Genomic DNA, 16,557 nt, shown 5'->3' with positions numbered 1-16,557 from the left:
CGTGTTGTGCACAGATGACAAAAAGAAACTGCTCCCTGGTGGGACTCAAATCAAGGTCGTACTTGTAAGTGTTGCAGAGCTCAGAGGCATATTCTGTATATTCCACGGTTCTGAGTGAAGGTAATTGATTCTGATGTGTGTTGTATGTATCCGGGGATGTAGCAAGAGGGTTTCTTGAATAGAAGCACTTCTCTGGCGTGCGTGAAGCCGAGAAAGCCTGTTCGCTCTTGGCTGGCCGAGGTAACGCTGCATAAATACTGCCAGGCCCCTTAAGGGAAATGAGGCAGGAGTGCACACACTTCAGGGACCAGGAGAGTGAGCTTGGTTTGGCTTGAAAAAACCCAGCAAAGCGCTAAATGTGGTTGGCGTTTGTCCACCTGGGAAGACTGCTTTGAAGTACGTTGTGGCCCAGCTGTTAAGAATACATGTCAACAGTATAAGGAGGGATTATGTTTGGGTTTGGATACACCGAAAAATACATTTTTCTTTCTTGACTTGGCTCTGTACTACAGAATTGTAATCAAAAACATGTTGTTATAAGGTGCTCCTTCTCATTTTCATACAGATTCAGATGTAGAAACTGCAGCACTTTTTAACCCATATCTCCCCCCATTTCAGATCGCCATTCTGTGTTTAGGACATATTAATGTAACATGTAGCCATGTTCAGTACATTTTTGCTTATCCTTTCCAATTACTTCTCGAAATCTTTGATCACCAGGTGCTGAGTATCTTCTCTGGTGATGCTCTGCCAGGCCTGTGCTGCAGCCATTTCCAGCTCCTACTTGTTTTGGGGGCGAGTTTCCTTTTTTCCAGACTGTATCTTGGCTATCCTGCCTTTATGGCAGTATTATGCCTGTAGTTCTGTTCCTGAAAGTCTTCTGCAAATAGTAGTCACAGACTCCTCCACACCTGCTTCCTGCCTTTTGTTGGACAGGTGTCTTTCTTCTTAGGTCTTCTTTGGCTTACCAGGCCCTTTGCGATTGCTGAGCTCACCAGTTTTTCTTCTTAATGATGTTGCAAACAGTTGATTTCGGTAAGCCTAAAGCTTGGCCCATGTCTTATTTCTCAGACTTACTCTATATAATGGCTTCATTGACTTCCAGTAGTAATAACAGACTCCAAAGGCAATCAAATGCCTAGAATAAAAATGAAATACCAAAGGCTCTCTTATATCAGCACCAAGGAAGCTATTGAACATGAAAAATAAAATAAATGTGGAGTACAGAGCCATATCAATAAAAAAGTATGTCTTTGTCCTAAACTTTATGGAGCTCACTGTGCTTGAATCCACTGAATGGGCTCCCTGAGGTCCATCCATTCATCTATTGTTAAGAAATCCTCACTAATGCAAAGACTGGCAATAGTATTTTATAAGACCGGTTGGTGTGTTTTCATTATCACTCAAAATAAAAAGGGTAAGGTTGCTATGAATCATTAATGAACCTTTCAAAGTAATTTTATGGAAAAATAAATACCGTACTTGCTCATGGAGCAGAAGTTACTAAGGAGTAGCACTTCCTATATAGGTTTCGAAGACCATTCAGTTCCGTTTCGGTTTGTTACTCACTTTCAGACCACCTGTTACGTTTGCTTGTTGCATGTAACTAATTGAACACAAAATACCTAACTCGAGAAAAGACAGCAAGGGAAGAGAGTATATTAAAGTAGAAACCAAATCCAGCCCAGGACAAGATACCAGTCCTTCACACACCTGTTCCCTCTGGTAATAATGAAGAAGAATAGAAGGCAAAAACATCAACTGGAAAAAAAGTATTATGGTCTCAATGCACAGTATGACATATTGGTACCTGAAGAATTCCAATTGATCTCATACGATGGGCTATGGTGCATCTTGAGTGTCAGGTTGTCAGTTAAACATCTTTTCACAATGCATTTCTCCACGCTAGTGGTTTGCCAAAGAAACTCAATAGTAATTTATTTCAGAGAAACACTTCAGAGGATCCCTGACAGGCAAAGCCAGTCTATGGTGCGAATTGAGCCAAACAGTCAGGAGGAGATCCAGAGATTTAAGTTCAGGCCAGATTCCAGCTTTTCTATTCCCAGCCTTACAGCTTCTTTACTTTTCCCCAGCAGTGCTGATGCAAACAGGCATTCATCGCAAGACCTCATCTAGCTTGGTCCTCAGGAAACCGTCTAGGAGCGCTTTACTCCATATAATTATACTGGGACACAATTACTGAAACTATTCTACTCCCAGCAGTGCTCTCATCAATAACGTGTACGTTTGGGGTTTCACGTTTGATATTCTTCCCTGTCACTTCTTTGCATTAAAAGCTATGGCCTCAGCACAGCTTACATCTGATTGAAAATCTGCCTGTGTTTGCATAATTTACCTTTTGCAGGCCAAGAAGTTAAGCTTGACTTGTCTAAGACTGGTTTTCTTATCCATTTATTATGCTGTGCAGAATGCCCATTTTGTAAATAGGTTCCACTTTCACTTTGAGTAAACAATGTCTTAATTCTTCAATAGCCTGTGAATCACTTGTGAATAATTTTTTTGTTGTTCTGGGGTGATTCTATCGCTGAGCTCCTGCTCTGCAAGTTCAATGGACTGATATCTGACATATGCAGTAAAAATGAATTAAAGTACAAAAACCCCATATATGATTTACTACTGACCATAATTCCGAGACAAGGAGGTCTTGTGTTCAAATATTGTCGTTTAATGCTGTGTTTTATGAGCAAAATGATGAGCTTAGCTAATGTGACTCTTTTCGGTTGAGAGGTACAGAGCTTGTTGTTTTATCTGAAATGATGTTGTGCTTTAAAATGGAAGTCACACAACTTTATCAGTGAAAGATTTTCTGACTTAAGCAGGAAAAACACAATTCCTGCTTCAGTGTTGTTGGATGGTCACCTAACACAATCATCCTTGTGCATGGGACCTAAATTCCCATGATATTGGTTTACATTTTGGAGCTACACATTTTACTTGACAAAGGATCAAATTCCTACAGAGCTTGTCCTCCCCTGTATCCAAGTGAATTAAATTAATTTAAATCCTGGGTGCACACAACTCATTTAGCAAAATATTCCTGCTTGTTTCCAGGCTATTTAATTCCAGTCAGGTCTTCAGCAAGTGAAATGCAGACTCAGTTGGATTGAGGTCAGGTGATTGACTTGGCCAGTCAAGAACATTCCACTTTTTGGCCCAAAAATACTTCTTGGTTGGTCTGGCTGTATGTTTTGGATCATGAGCTGTTCTTTTTTTCCTCAACACTTTCCTCTTTCTATCACTCTAGTACTGGTTGATCTTCATTTCATCTGTCCATAACACTTTGTTCCAGGTTTTTAAATGTACAGTTTTTGCTAACTGCAACCTGGGCATTCTATTCTTGAGACTTGCCAGGGGTTTGCATATTGTGGTGAACCCTCTGAGGTAACGCTGGTGTAATATTCTCTTGGTGGTTATCTTTGACACATCTATGCCTACACCCTGGAGAGTATTCTTGAGCTGGGCAGCTTGCAGCCTATTGGGTACATGACTGGGACCCAGGCAGTTGGTGGTTCAAGCCCTGGTGTAGTCACAATCAGATCTGCACAGCTGTTGAGCAAGGCCCTTTATCTCACATTGCTCCAGGGAGCTGCCTAGTCTAATAAACTGTAAGCCACTTTGGATAAAAATGTCAGCTAGAAAAACAAATATCTTTTGAACAGTTGAAAGGGTTTTTTTCTTCACCATTCAAAGGATTCCTCTGGCATCCACTACACTGGTCTTTCATGGTCTACCAGGTTGTTTTCCATTGCTGAGCTCACCAGTGTGTTCTTGCTTCTTAATAATGTACCAAACAAGGTGAATCACATAAAGCACAATTTTGGGAGAATCTGACACATACGGTAGGGTACACGCTTCTCTTAATTGTGGCAGTTCGCTCACCTGACCAGAAGGCAGGGAGATGAGTTGTATTCCCGAGAACATATGGACACCTGAACACCACTGACCTCATTTCAGGGGATCTGCAGCAGTTTGCAGGGTAGCGGCTCAAACTGTGAGCTGACACAGTGATGAATGACACAGGTGAATGGGATCAGCTGCTTTCCTATGCTGTGGATTGCTTTACAGTTTTCCTGCAACCAGGCTTTTATTCATTAATTTTACTGATCTTATCCGGTAAGCCTCACCAGTACGACCAAGTATTGGTAATAGACATTGGTCATGAGTTGCACCTAGTGTTTTCTTAGGTTGACTGGAAGTCATGTTATCTTCCATCCATTATCTAAGCTGCTTTTTTCACTGTTTCAGCTCAGTTCTTATCATTACCTAAAACCATCAGTCAAAATGTGTCAAATGAAAATGAACTAACTCTTTTGTTTGTAGGAATAAGCACAGACAACTGTTCAACGGTTTCTTTTGAAACACCACAATTCAAATGACTTTTTGTGCATTTTCTCAGGCCTGTGAGGAGAACTGAGGTTCTTTGTTTAACTGGAGGCTTTGTTCTTAGACAGGGGCATTCTTTAGCTGAATGTCAGAGTAAAACAAAATTACAAAATATAAGACTGAGATTTAATGAGAGCAAAACATACCTTCTGTGTGGAGATGCTTTGTGGTTACAGTCAGCAATTTGTCATTCGGACAAACAATTATAAGGCACCAGCTTAAAATTGAACTTAGTGTTCAGTTGATTCCTGTGAGATTACTTTGTTTTTCTGCAGCTCCTCTCCTGGTTCTATCAGCTTATTTCCCTATTGGGGGTGGGGGTTGCCTTTAGCTCTCCTGAACTGATATACTCTTTCAGGCAGACAGACATTGTTTACAACCTGCATGTCCAAAACATAATTTTTAATCGAGGCTCCATTTTTAATTATTGAAATGGTTTATGTTTAAGGCAGTGTGCCGGAGCATTATATTAGAAACAGCAAGAGGATTGATTTGACTGAATATACACTCAGTGATCACTTTATTAAGTATTTATTAGTCTTAGTTTTAGTTTCTTGGTCCTCTACTGCTGTAGATTATTCACTTAGTATCTAGGCAACTGTTTTGTATATGCTAAAGGAACCATGCTTACCATTTGCAATGCTTCTTCTAACAGTGAGTTCTTATTTTAGTTTTTTTTGGTAATTCTGACATTCTACCTCAGTAAATCACTTTTCTCAGCTACTGACTTCTCTTAAGGAAAATATTTCGTTTGTTTCAGCTCTCTGGTTGTGTTTCACGCCAGAATGGTAGTGGCAAACTGTGATCTGATGTCAGGGATGTGCACACACTCATTAGGCAGCACCTAAGCAGGTAAATTCACCGTAAAAAGTGAAGTAGAGCTCTATGGAGTCACATTGACTCAGGAGGTAAGAGCAGTCATCCGGCAGTCAAAGGGTTGCTGGTTCAATCCCGCCCTGGGTGTGTCGAGTTATCTCTGAGCAAAACAACTAACCCTCGGTTGCTCCTGACAAGCTGGTTGGTGCCTTGCGTGGCAGGCAATCGCCATTGGTGTGTGAGTGTGGCTGTCTGTGTTAATGGGTGAATGACAAGCATCAGTTTTACAGTGCTTTCGATAATGGCAATATATGAATTTTACATTACATTATTATTGGCATTTGGCAGACGCTCTTATCCAGAGCAACATACAGTTGATTAGACTAAGCAGGAGACAATCATCCCCTGGGGCAATGCAGGGTTAAGGGCCTTGCTGAAGGGCCCAACGGCTGTGCAGATCTTATTGTGGCTACACCGGGATCAGAACCACTGACCTTGCATGTGCCAGTCATTTACCTCAACAACTACGCTACAGGCCGCCCTATGGTACAGTAAACTTGAGGGGACATTTTTGGAAGAGAATACTTGTTTTCTATAGTAATTTAAAGAAATATCAACATCTCAATAAAAAACATCATGACTATAATATTTAATACCAAGTCACCTGTTCAGACTGTTGAGGCTCATAGAAATATATAACTGCACGGACTGGATTCGAATTTGTGGATGTCACCTTTATGTAAAGTATGGGAAGAAGGCAAATCGATACTGGTTCCTGCTGTTCAATATGTACACATTGTAACCTGTAAGGGAAGGTAACAACGTCAATTTTTATTGTGAATGATTTCGTGAACCCTTTAAAATAAATACTATGTCTCTGCAAAGGATTGGGAAATGGCACATGCTGTGGTGTTGGAGTCCTGCATTTGTGTTTGCACTTCACGTGTGGTATAGTATGACATTATGCAAATAGGTGCAAAGTTAGATTAAAATGCTGTCATAATTATGACAAGACCTGCTGGTTTTTAAAGAGATTTGCATAAGACCTTCATCTGCGCAGTGAGAGAGTTTTTTTTTAGGCATTACAGATTCGCTGGATTCAAGTGACAGGGGAGAGAGAGGGAAAAGTACTTTACTGTAAGTATAAACTAGATTATAATATTCTATCTTCTGGGGTTTAATGAAATTATCATTTATCATAGCAGTTAACAATGTGATGTGTTTTTTGCTTTTGTTGTAAATTGCTTAATCAGGTGCTCTTAAATTACACATTGCAGGATTATCAGTAAATGGGTTAGTATTGTTCTGCAAATGTGAGAAATTTTCAGTTGCTGAGCATTAAAGCAGATACTGTACTGTGCCTGATTTATGATGGGAAAATGACAATTATCATTAACATGCTGAGTCCTGCTAACTGTAGCTACAGTGGATGTTATTAGAATCCTCAGCTACGTGACAAATGTGCTCAAAATATTATTTTGTAATCTCGCCTGCATTCCACGTTTTGTTTTAGCTGGGTCTACCTCAGGTGCTTTCAGAAGAAGAGAAGACATACTGTGTCCTTCCTTCTCCAAATCTAACAGTACAGGAGAGTGTGAAGTTGTGAAGACTTTAGTCTGAGAGTTGGGTGTTGACTTTCAATGTGCTGGAAGTTTACTTTCAGATGACTGTGCAAGCCTTCATATCAATATTTAATAAAGAGGGGATTACACCAATTCATATGTATGGTGTAATGGCTCTGTCCATTTTTTAAATGTCAGGCAGTATTTGCCACTAGGGCAAAGGCCAGGCCTCAGTGACAGACAGTAATTCTGTTGAGAGCTTGATGTTGGAAAGAGCACATGCCGCTCGACAGAACACAAATGCACAAGTTGTCAGTTAACCCTCTGACCCACTGCATGCTGTTACTCATTCCAGCTCCACCTTTACTGCCTGAAATCCAGTAGAGCTCACACAGTGGAGAGCATTGAGCACAATCCATCTTGAGAACCTCAGGACATTCGGTTTGCGTGTGATGTACTTGTCACACACCTGGGGCCCTTGCTTGCTCGCTATAAAAATGTAGTTATATGATGGTCCAAGTACTACATTTTGACAGAAGCAAAAAAGAAAACAACTAAGAGAAAACAACCATTAGGATATGAACTATGAATGAACTATAAAATACTGGCAGCCAATCAAAACCCATCCTAATATACACGGTGCCACGTTCAAAATGGCAGTTGACATAGACGAGAGACTATTCACTATTATCGCTCAGCAGTGTGGATGCTCATGTAACAGGTGAGAAATTGCCTGAGTCCGAGGTGGGATTTAAACCCCGGCCTCTCACTTGTCCAAATATTTGTTGAAGAAACGCGTTACCAGTCAGCTATAGACGAACTCACCTCTAGCCAAGGGCAACAACGTTCTTTTTTGAATTTGAGGGTTACGTCATCGGGGAGTGTTGTCGCGATAACCTGCTACCAGCCTTCGCTTTCACTGCACTTCACCATGCTTACTAGCGAACTAGCTGAGCTAACCATGCCACCCTGCATCATTATCCTTATAGTTATAGTTATAGTTATAGTTTTTGGTGTAGACAGGCCTTTACTCAAATACCAGAGCTGCTCAACACTACGTTTGGCCATATGAGGCCACGCTCTCCGGATATCCGCTCCTGAGTGACTGAAGGCGAGTGGGAGGGTCCTTCATTGTGCCTACTGAATGTTATTTACTGTCCCTCTTCAAACATCCTCTCAGAGAGAGCCACTTGAATTTGCATACTGTTTGCATGTCTATTTCTTTCAGTGACAATGCTGGGAGACTCTGCCTTTAATTAATTAAAATGCCCTAAGAATTCCATTAAACATTATTTTATTAAAAAGCATTAAAACTTATTTAAACATTATTTATTTTGAAAAGCAGTCGGTATAATAGGTGTCATATTTGAAGGCTATGTCTAATTAACAAGCCTGGCTCCTTTATGTGTTTTTAGTTTGTGAACCAAGTGATGATAATTATACAACTTGTGATTTTAAAGCATTAAATATGAAACGGCAGAAATAATGTGTAACAGAAGTTTAATGATACACAACGTTTCAAGCACTAATGAGCACTACAATGTATTTAGTATGCAAATGTGTGGAGAATGTAATGCCTCGTTGCATAATATAGCATTACGGCCATTTTGCCGATGTTCTTTTCCAGAGTAACAAGCATTGTTAGGACTCCAATTCCAATTGCCCCTATTTTATCTTTTACTTGCTCCTGACCCTAACCAGAAAAGAAGGATAGACAGAGAGCATCAGAGGAGCCATGGTCTTCACTGTGTTGGAAGAAAGGCCAGGTATCTGCTACCCCGACCACAGTGAGAGGCTTTTTCCATCACTGTGGAGGCCAGAATAGACAGGATTTGTGTCGAGGAAATGCAGGTAACCAGTGGGAGTGGGTGCCCACAGGCTGCAGAATGGAGAGGTCTGGCTAGTGTACACTGTAAGATAAAAGATCTATTTAAATAATTGAGTGTCCGTCCTGTATTAGTTTTAGCTAAGTGACCTTGAGAAGACCAATTGTTTACGTTAATTAGTGTTTTATTACTGTGTAATTTTGATGATCATGATGATATAACAAAGCCAATATCTGGAGCCAGTGGAGTGACATCTAAAAGGGGAATGACATGGCTGACTTGCTGTAGATATCCTGCTGTTGTTACCTCAGGTGAACTGACTCTTTGTGTTACTCAGAATCCGAGGAGCTTGTTGAACCTGCTTCTGTCAAAATGTAGTACTTGGACCATCATATAACTACATTTTTATAGCGAGCAAGCAAGGGCCCCAGGTGTGTGACAAGTACATCACACGCAAACCGAATGTCCTGAGGTTCTCAAGATGGATTGTGCTCAATGCTCTCCACTGTGCTGAATTTCTTCTCTTAGATTTTTTGTTTATTCCGTACTGAAGGCTCTGTTCCAAATCATTAAGCTTCCCAGCACTGTGTCAAATGAATCTGGCTGTTTAATCAATATTGCCTTTTTTTTTTTTTTTTTTACAATGGATGGTACCTTGCAGTGAACATTACCTCTGTGTACTGGTGGATAGTGTGAGCTTTCATAGTCGGAGGCTACGGAAGGTCAAAAGGTTTTTTGACCTCTCACAAATATCTTGTGTGCCAGGAATGAGGTTCAAGGATTCACACTGCTCACATTGTCTTCAGACCCATGGGATTCCCAATTTTCAGATTATTGCTGGGTCAGCGGCAGTTTGTGGCATATTTTAAGGAAAATCACACATTACCCCCGCTGTGTGTCCGATAATGGTCACGGGTGATCTTATAAGCAGTGTCGCTCTCTCCTGGATCTGCAGAAAAGTTCATGACTAAAGGTCATGAACTGAAATATGATTTGTGGAATTTAATTTTGGAACTTTCTTTCCATTCGTTTCAAGAAAAAAACATTTTAAAATGATAATCATAAATAGGCTTTCCGCAAGCTAGTATTCATCATGGACCAGGAGGTGAAGCAGAGTCATACTTTTTACCCGAAAATTGTGTGGAGTGCTCAATGAGAACATTGCCCTTAAACTGATAATTCTGGGTGCTTTAGCAGGGCTGGTATCAGAACAGAAATTGGATTTCTCTCTATACTGTATATTGGGTCTGAATGAACCATAAAAATATTTAGAAATATTTTTTCTCATGCATATTTAGGGGGTGGCACTGATGGTGCAGTGGGTAGCACTGCCGCCTCACAGCAAGGAGGTCCTGGGTTCAAATCCCCGTCGGCCGGGACCTCTCTGTGCGGAGTTTGCATGTTCTCCCTGTGTCTGCGTGGGTTTCCTCCTTGTACTCCGGTTTCCTCCCACAATCCAAAGACATGCAGGTTAGGCTGATTGGAGAGTCTAAATTGCCCATAGGTATGAGTGTGTGAGTGACCTGTCCAGGGTGTATTCCTGCCTTTCGCCCAATGTATGCTGGGATAGGCTCCAGCCCCCCTGCGACCCTGTTCAGGATAAGCGGGTTCAGATAATGGATGGATGGATGGATGGATGGATATTTAGATAATAATTATTGAGCTTGGAGAGCAGCTATATAAGGAATATACAAATGATGAATATAATTCATAGCATTTTTTATCAACCAATAAGTATAAAATTCATATTTTTAGAAATGGAGTAGATTGCTATATTCAATTTCAAATATAAATGCAAATTTAGCATTTTATTTCCCCTAGTCCTGTCACCAAACATTTCCACATAGTTGCAAATGTGTGAGACATACTGCAGTCAGAGTTGCTCCGTTTTGTTTTGACTCTTTGAAAGAGTTCTTAAAAAAGCTTTCTGACAGTTTTAAAGGGGCTATTTTAGACATTTAGCTTCCCTTCCTCTGAAGAGGTGTTTTTGGGCTATTTTCTCCATCTTTCACAAGGCACACTTCTCTCATTGGAAGTGACACCTTTCCTCTGCAGTTAGGCAGGCCATGAATCACTGGAGCAGCATTTACAGGGAAAAGGGACCGAGCTTTGCACCACGCGGGGCCAACTGGCCGAGGAAAAGGCATTATTGTGCTTGTTGTAAACCTCCATCACCTGCTACCTTCCTTGACATGCTTCTAGCTGTGAAGCATAAGTGCTTAATGTTACTGTACGTAGGCCTCATACCAGCATTGTGTTTGACTGCATGCAATGGGTCACAAAGTAAGAAAGTTGTTCACCTTCATCATCATATTCGATTTTTTTTCTGATTTTTTGTTTTTGTTTTGTTATTCATTGTTTTCTTATCTTAACTTGTCCTGCTTTTTATCTTAATTTTATGTGATGCACTTTGTGTCGCATCTTACGCAAGAATTGTGTTATATAAATACAATTTGATTGATTCAACTTTTCCGTCCTTTTACAGCGGGCCCTGTATGACCTCAGCCCTCAGTCAGGTGGTACATGAGACCAGCCAATCACATGCCTGTGAAAGTAGTGTTCTGCCTGGCTCTAGCTCGAACGTGGAGACCATGACACCATCCAGCACCAGCAACCACAACGCTGGGCCTTCTGACTCCGCCGTACCCTGCAACAAAATGGCTGACCCCACCTGCTGCAGCCCTGACTCCTCTGGCTCCTGCCTGACCTCCCAACCTCTCGAGAGAAGCGAGGAGGGCGCTGACTTCACCGTCCACGAGTCTCCAAGCCAGGTCAAAGTGTGAGTGATGAATATATATTTATTGTAATTTGCCAAAACATTTCAAGTAGAGTTACTTTCAGGAATTACAGCTGTATGGGGAAGAGCTAGGGGAAGAAAATGGCCAACCATAGTGCTGCTGTAGTGGCCCAGAGCTGCTCAGTTTTATTATGGTAATTCAATTATATACTCTAACACTCTGGCAGATTTGAAATCAAGCCTCTCCTAAAGGTCAGAAAACTGCCTAAAAAGGTACAGTACAAATGTAAAAGTATAAATCTAGCCGCCAATATATTATTCATTTGTACCTTTTTAGCTAGGAAAACTTGTACCCAAAGAGAACATTACTGTAATTTTAGGGTACATTTTGGAAATCTAATCCTATTTCTGCACATCAGCAGTGGTGCTGTGGTAAAAGAGGTTATTAACGAATAAGAAAGTCAGTGCAGGCCAGGCGCAGTGCTGTGTGAAACATTGCTGAATGCCGTTGTGGGAGTGTGTGGGGGCTGGACAGTTGGTGGAGGCGTACATGTTGATGTTCAACAACAAAAGGAATAAGACTCGCACGACTCTGTGCGGTCACGCCTGTCAGTCGGGTGGGAGGGGAGGGCGTGCCTTGTAGGCAGCTCTTTGTAGGAGAGCGTTCTTCCTGTCTCAGAGGTCGGGCCTTGTCGATGTGGTCGCATCGCAGCGGCGTGGCGTGGGAGAAGACGGTTTAACAAATGCGGTCTTTGCCTCCTCGAAAACCTCCCACGCACCTCACACTCACATTGGCAGATAGAAGCGAGCCAGAGGAATTGGGAGCATGGGGAAGGGATGATATCACTTTGCGTAGCAATGTGTCTAGCTGGCTAAAATGTTGAACCTTTTTGTGGCTAATAAATATATTGTTTTATTGAATGGGCTATATAATTGTGATTTTTCTTGATTCTGTAGATGGAATCAAGAAACCCAAGCTACCTAGCTAGTTACTTGTATAGAAGCTTAGGTGTATGCAGCTATGGTATAACTTTAAATGCTCCTTCAGTTTGACTAATATGAATGCTTCCTTAAGATCCCGGCCCTCAGACGTTGTCTGTGATTCATCTTTGTCAAGTACAGCCAAAGCATATTCCCTGGAGCTGTTGAAATGATCTCTGAAGCTGATGGAATTGTATGCTCTTGTGTCGCTATATTTAGAAAGTACAGTATCAGTCATGGTATCTCTGTGTGGTGTGAATGTTGACCCTTTCTGCAAGGTTGCAGAACTGTATTGATCCACCTATACTGTATATAGACTAGGCACTAGAATTATTGGCACCCTTGATAAATATGCACCAAAATACTATGAACTAAAATAATAGTTATCGACAGCTTTATTTTACAAAATGTGTAGTGTGCTTTTTTAATGATTCAATTAATTTGCAACAAAATGTGTACGGAATATCACATGGTTAATATATTAATATTTATATTGTTTATATATTTTTATTAGGTAGACCTGTACACCAGTTTGTTAATGCAAATATTTAATCAGCCAATCATGTGGCAGCAATTAAAAGCACAAAAGCATGCAAACATGGTCAAGAGGTTCAGTTGTTTTTCAGACCAAATGTCAGAATAGGGAAGAAATGTGATCTTAGTGTCTTTGACCATGGAGTGATTGTTCGTGCCAGACAGGATGGTTTGAGTATCTCAGAAACTGTTGATCTCCTGGCATTTTCACAAGAGAATGGAATTTGCAGAGAATGGTGCGGAAAATAAAATATATCCAGTGAGCAGCAGTTCTGTCTACAAAAATGCATTGCTAATGAGAGTGGTCTGAGGAGATGGGCCGGACTGGTAAAAGCTGACAGGAAGGTGACAGTAATGCAAATAACCGCACATTACAACAGTGGTATGCAGAAGAGCATCTCTGAACACACAACACATCAAAACTCTTAAGTGGATAGGCTACAGCAGCAGAAGACCAATCAGTCAAAAAAAAAAACTGACAAATACCTAATAAAGTGCGCAGTGAGTATATAGATAGCTGTCAAAAATTATGATTTCGATTGAGTCTTTAATATTGCAGTGTCCAACACATTCAGTCTATTTTTCAATTATTTCCACATTGTGTCTGTTAAAACATTGCAATGCAAATTCTTTTATCCCCATCTACTTGTTGGACATCTGAAATTATTGTTGCGTTTGTATTTATATCATACAAAAATCTGTGACGTAATAAAACTGCAAAAAGGCAATGCCACATTCTTAAAATGACCATGCTAGCGAGAATATCAGTTCAGATTCTTATCAGTTTTTTATTTTATTTGCAATGCAGAGCAATAACAGAGCAGGCTCCCCTATGCCACGCTAACGGTCTACAACCCTGACCTGGTCACAGACAATAAAATACTTATTCTAACAATCCTTGATACCATTTCTCTACCTCAAAAAATATGTTCCATTATTAGAACAAATATATCACAAGTTGCATGAATGAACACAGTTTTTTTTCTTAGCTCATGTCCGGCCAACATATTTTTGGATTGGCAGAAATATAAGTTTGTTTTGCTAATTATTCGATACAGACATATTTATGGAACCAAATATCCAACCTGGTTATGAGCGACTACTGTTTTCTGAAGTTTTTTTCATAATCTGTTCAGCCATTTTTGAGAAAACTGTTTTTGTCGAGACTATACCTAACCAATGCATTGCTTGGTCATTTCAGTACCAAACTAATGTAAAGCATGGTACGCTTCTTGTATAGGGTTTCCTTATCAGGCACTCAAAACGGGGGATCCAGATGTGAGACCACGACAGGAACTTCTTAGTAATAAAAGTCATTATTTTCAGGTTACACAGGCGAGGGTCAAGAGGCAGCAAACAGATGCAACAGGGATCAGGCAGTTTGTAATCAAAAGTTCAGGCAATGGGTCAGAGTTCCAGCAAACGGATGTATCAGAGGTAATCCAACGAATAGTCGAGGTCACAGGAGGAGGGTCGAAAACAAATGGGCTAACCAGACAAAGACAAAATCCAAAATTCAGGAAGTGAAACAGGTAAAATGAATGAATGAAGTGACAGGGTGACTACGGTGAGCACGGAGGAAACAAAAACACTGTATCGCTAACGAGACAGACAGAATACCATACGTGAAAAAAACAAGAAACGTAACATTCCTACTATTTCCAACAAGGTATAATGTGTCGTATTCAGGAGACGGACAGTTTAGGAATATCGCTGCGTTCGCATAGCAGTATGAAAATACAGACATCCATAATTACAGGATTTGGGCTTGCCATAGATTATATAGTAAACCTGTAATTGTACTGGCTAACAGAACTCTGGTTAACCTTATTTAGAAAAAAAGTTCAATTTTAAATGTGATGCTGATTTGTTCGAAAGCGTTAGGTTGAGTAATCCTTTTTGGATAACTTTTTGCCCGCTTTGCAGAGCTTCATAAAAACATACTCTCATATGAGTGAATAAAACTAAAAAAGAAAAGGTTTATTGTCTTTACATTTTGTATCAAAAAATTTTTTTACTTGAAAAATAAGCTTTATGATCATTTTGTAGATGTTATCAGATGTTATCAGCCGGCAGCTGTAATCCTGCGTGCGTACATTTTTTAAAAATGTTGGGTTTTTTTTATTTTTATTTAATTTTTACATTCTATCTTGAAAATAAAATTGTGACAACAGCAGATCCTGTCTTTGGATTCCTTTTTATTGAATAATGTGCTTGAGATGCATGTTTGGCTGCGTCCAATTTTGTGTGTTAGCAAGCAAATAAGTAGCCTAGAAGTGAGCAAACGAAATGTTGAGTTAAGGTCTCGCCTGTAGTGTCAGCTTTAGTGTCTTGCAAATAAAATCCCCAAAAATCCTCTCGCACTGAGTAGCTGCCAGAACAGTCCATGTACTGAACTACAAGGGCCAACAGCTCACACAAGTGCACAACTGCACGCTGCTGAATTTCTTCATGTTGCCTTGGGAAAGAGCCAGTCTATCTATTCCAAGTTAGATGGCTCACACCTACAAGCAATCAGTATGGACTCAAAGCAGTCATTGATCTAATTGCCATTTGCGGACAGCAAAACATACCCTTTCGGGGCCACACGGATGAGTGCAGGGATGCCAAGTGGTTTTCCCTATTGGCTGATGAGACGGCTGATATTAGTAATGTTGAGCAAGTGGCCCTTGTAGTTCGGTACATGGGCTGTTCTGGCAGCTACTCAGTGCGAGAGGATTTTTGGGGATTTTATTCTACAGCTGACACTACAGGCGAGACCTTAACCCAACTTTTGCGCTTAATGCCGACTTTTATTGCACGTTTCTCTGGGCTATATTGTAGCCTATTATTTAGCTGGCTGTTGTTTTTCAGGCCTGTTGGCTGGTCTTTGAAATGCTTGCAATAGGCTAATCAAAGTTTTATGGTGGTGTTGTATCGGTAACATAAAAAAAACATGAATCAATCTCTCTCTTTCTCTCTCTTGCTCACTGAGTAGACTGCGTATGTGTGCGCGTGGGAACCTAGACGTTAAAGGGAGCCTACAATCGGGTTCTTGTGCATACTATGAAATAGAATCCTGTCGGCACCACTGGATGTTATGTATTTTGAGAGATTTGGGGACACTTCAGGACATCTAGGTGCAGTTGGAAAACACATTTGAATGCCTGTGGATGTCTTTACCATATTTTGTACCCAAGTTGACATCAAGTTTGTGCACAAATATAAAGTAGTTTTCAGTTGGGTCTTGACTTACAAATTGAGATATTCGGTGCTGGACTATAAAAACAGAAGGCATTTTGTAATTATTTGGATTTTAGTGTAACTTTTGTGTACACTGGATGTACATGCTCTGACATAATTTAGTTCTGTCTCAAATTTCTGAATGGTGCAAGCCTCTTCTTTCATTAAAGTTTTCAACCATGTGTGCAGTAAGTAGTTTTTGAGATATTGACATCAAAATGATCCCAGCATTTTCACACCCACTCAGTGCATTCCCTGGGAAATCAAAGGAAGACAAATCCTTTGTTCAAGGATACAAATACAGGCTTTGCAGTAACCAGTTGTGTTTGAATATTGTGAAATAATTTTGCAACTGCATAATAGCACCTCATGAGGTCTTTTAAAAAATGCTGAATTAATTTGTTTTTAACCTCCTGAGACAAATGAGGACATTACATTTTGGCTTTCTTAAGCTCTATACATGTTTTGTCTTAGC

Source organism: Conger conger, chromosome 6 (genome assembly GCF_963514075.1).
Source record: "Conger conger chromosome 6, fConCon1.1, whole genome shotgun sequence".
NCBI lineage: Eukaryota > Metazoa > Chordata > Actinopteri > Anguilliformes > Congridae > Conger > Conger conger.
This window is presented reverse-complemented; position numbering follows the sequence as displayed.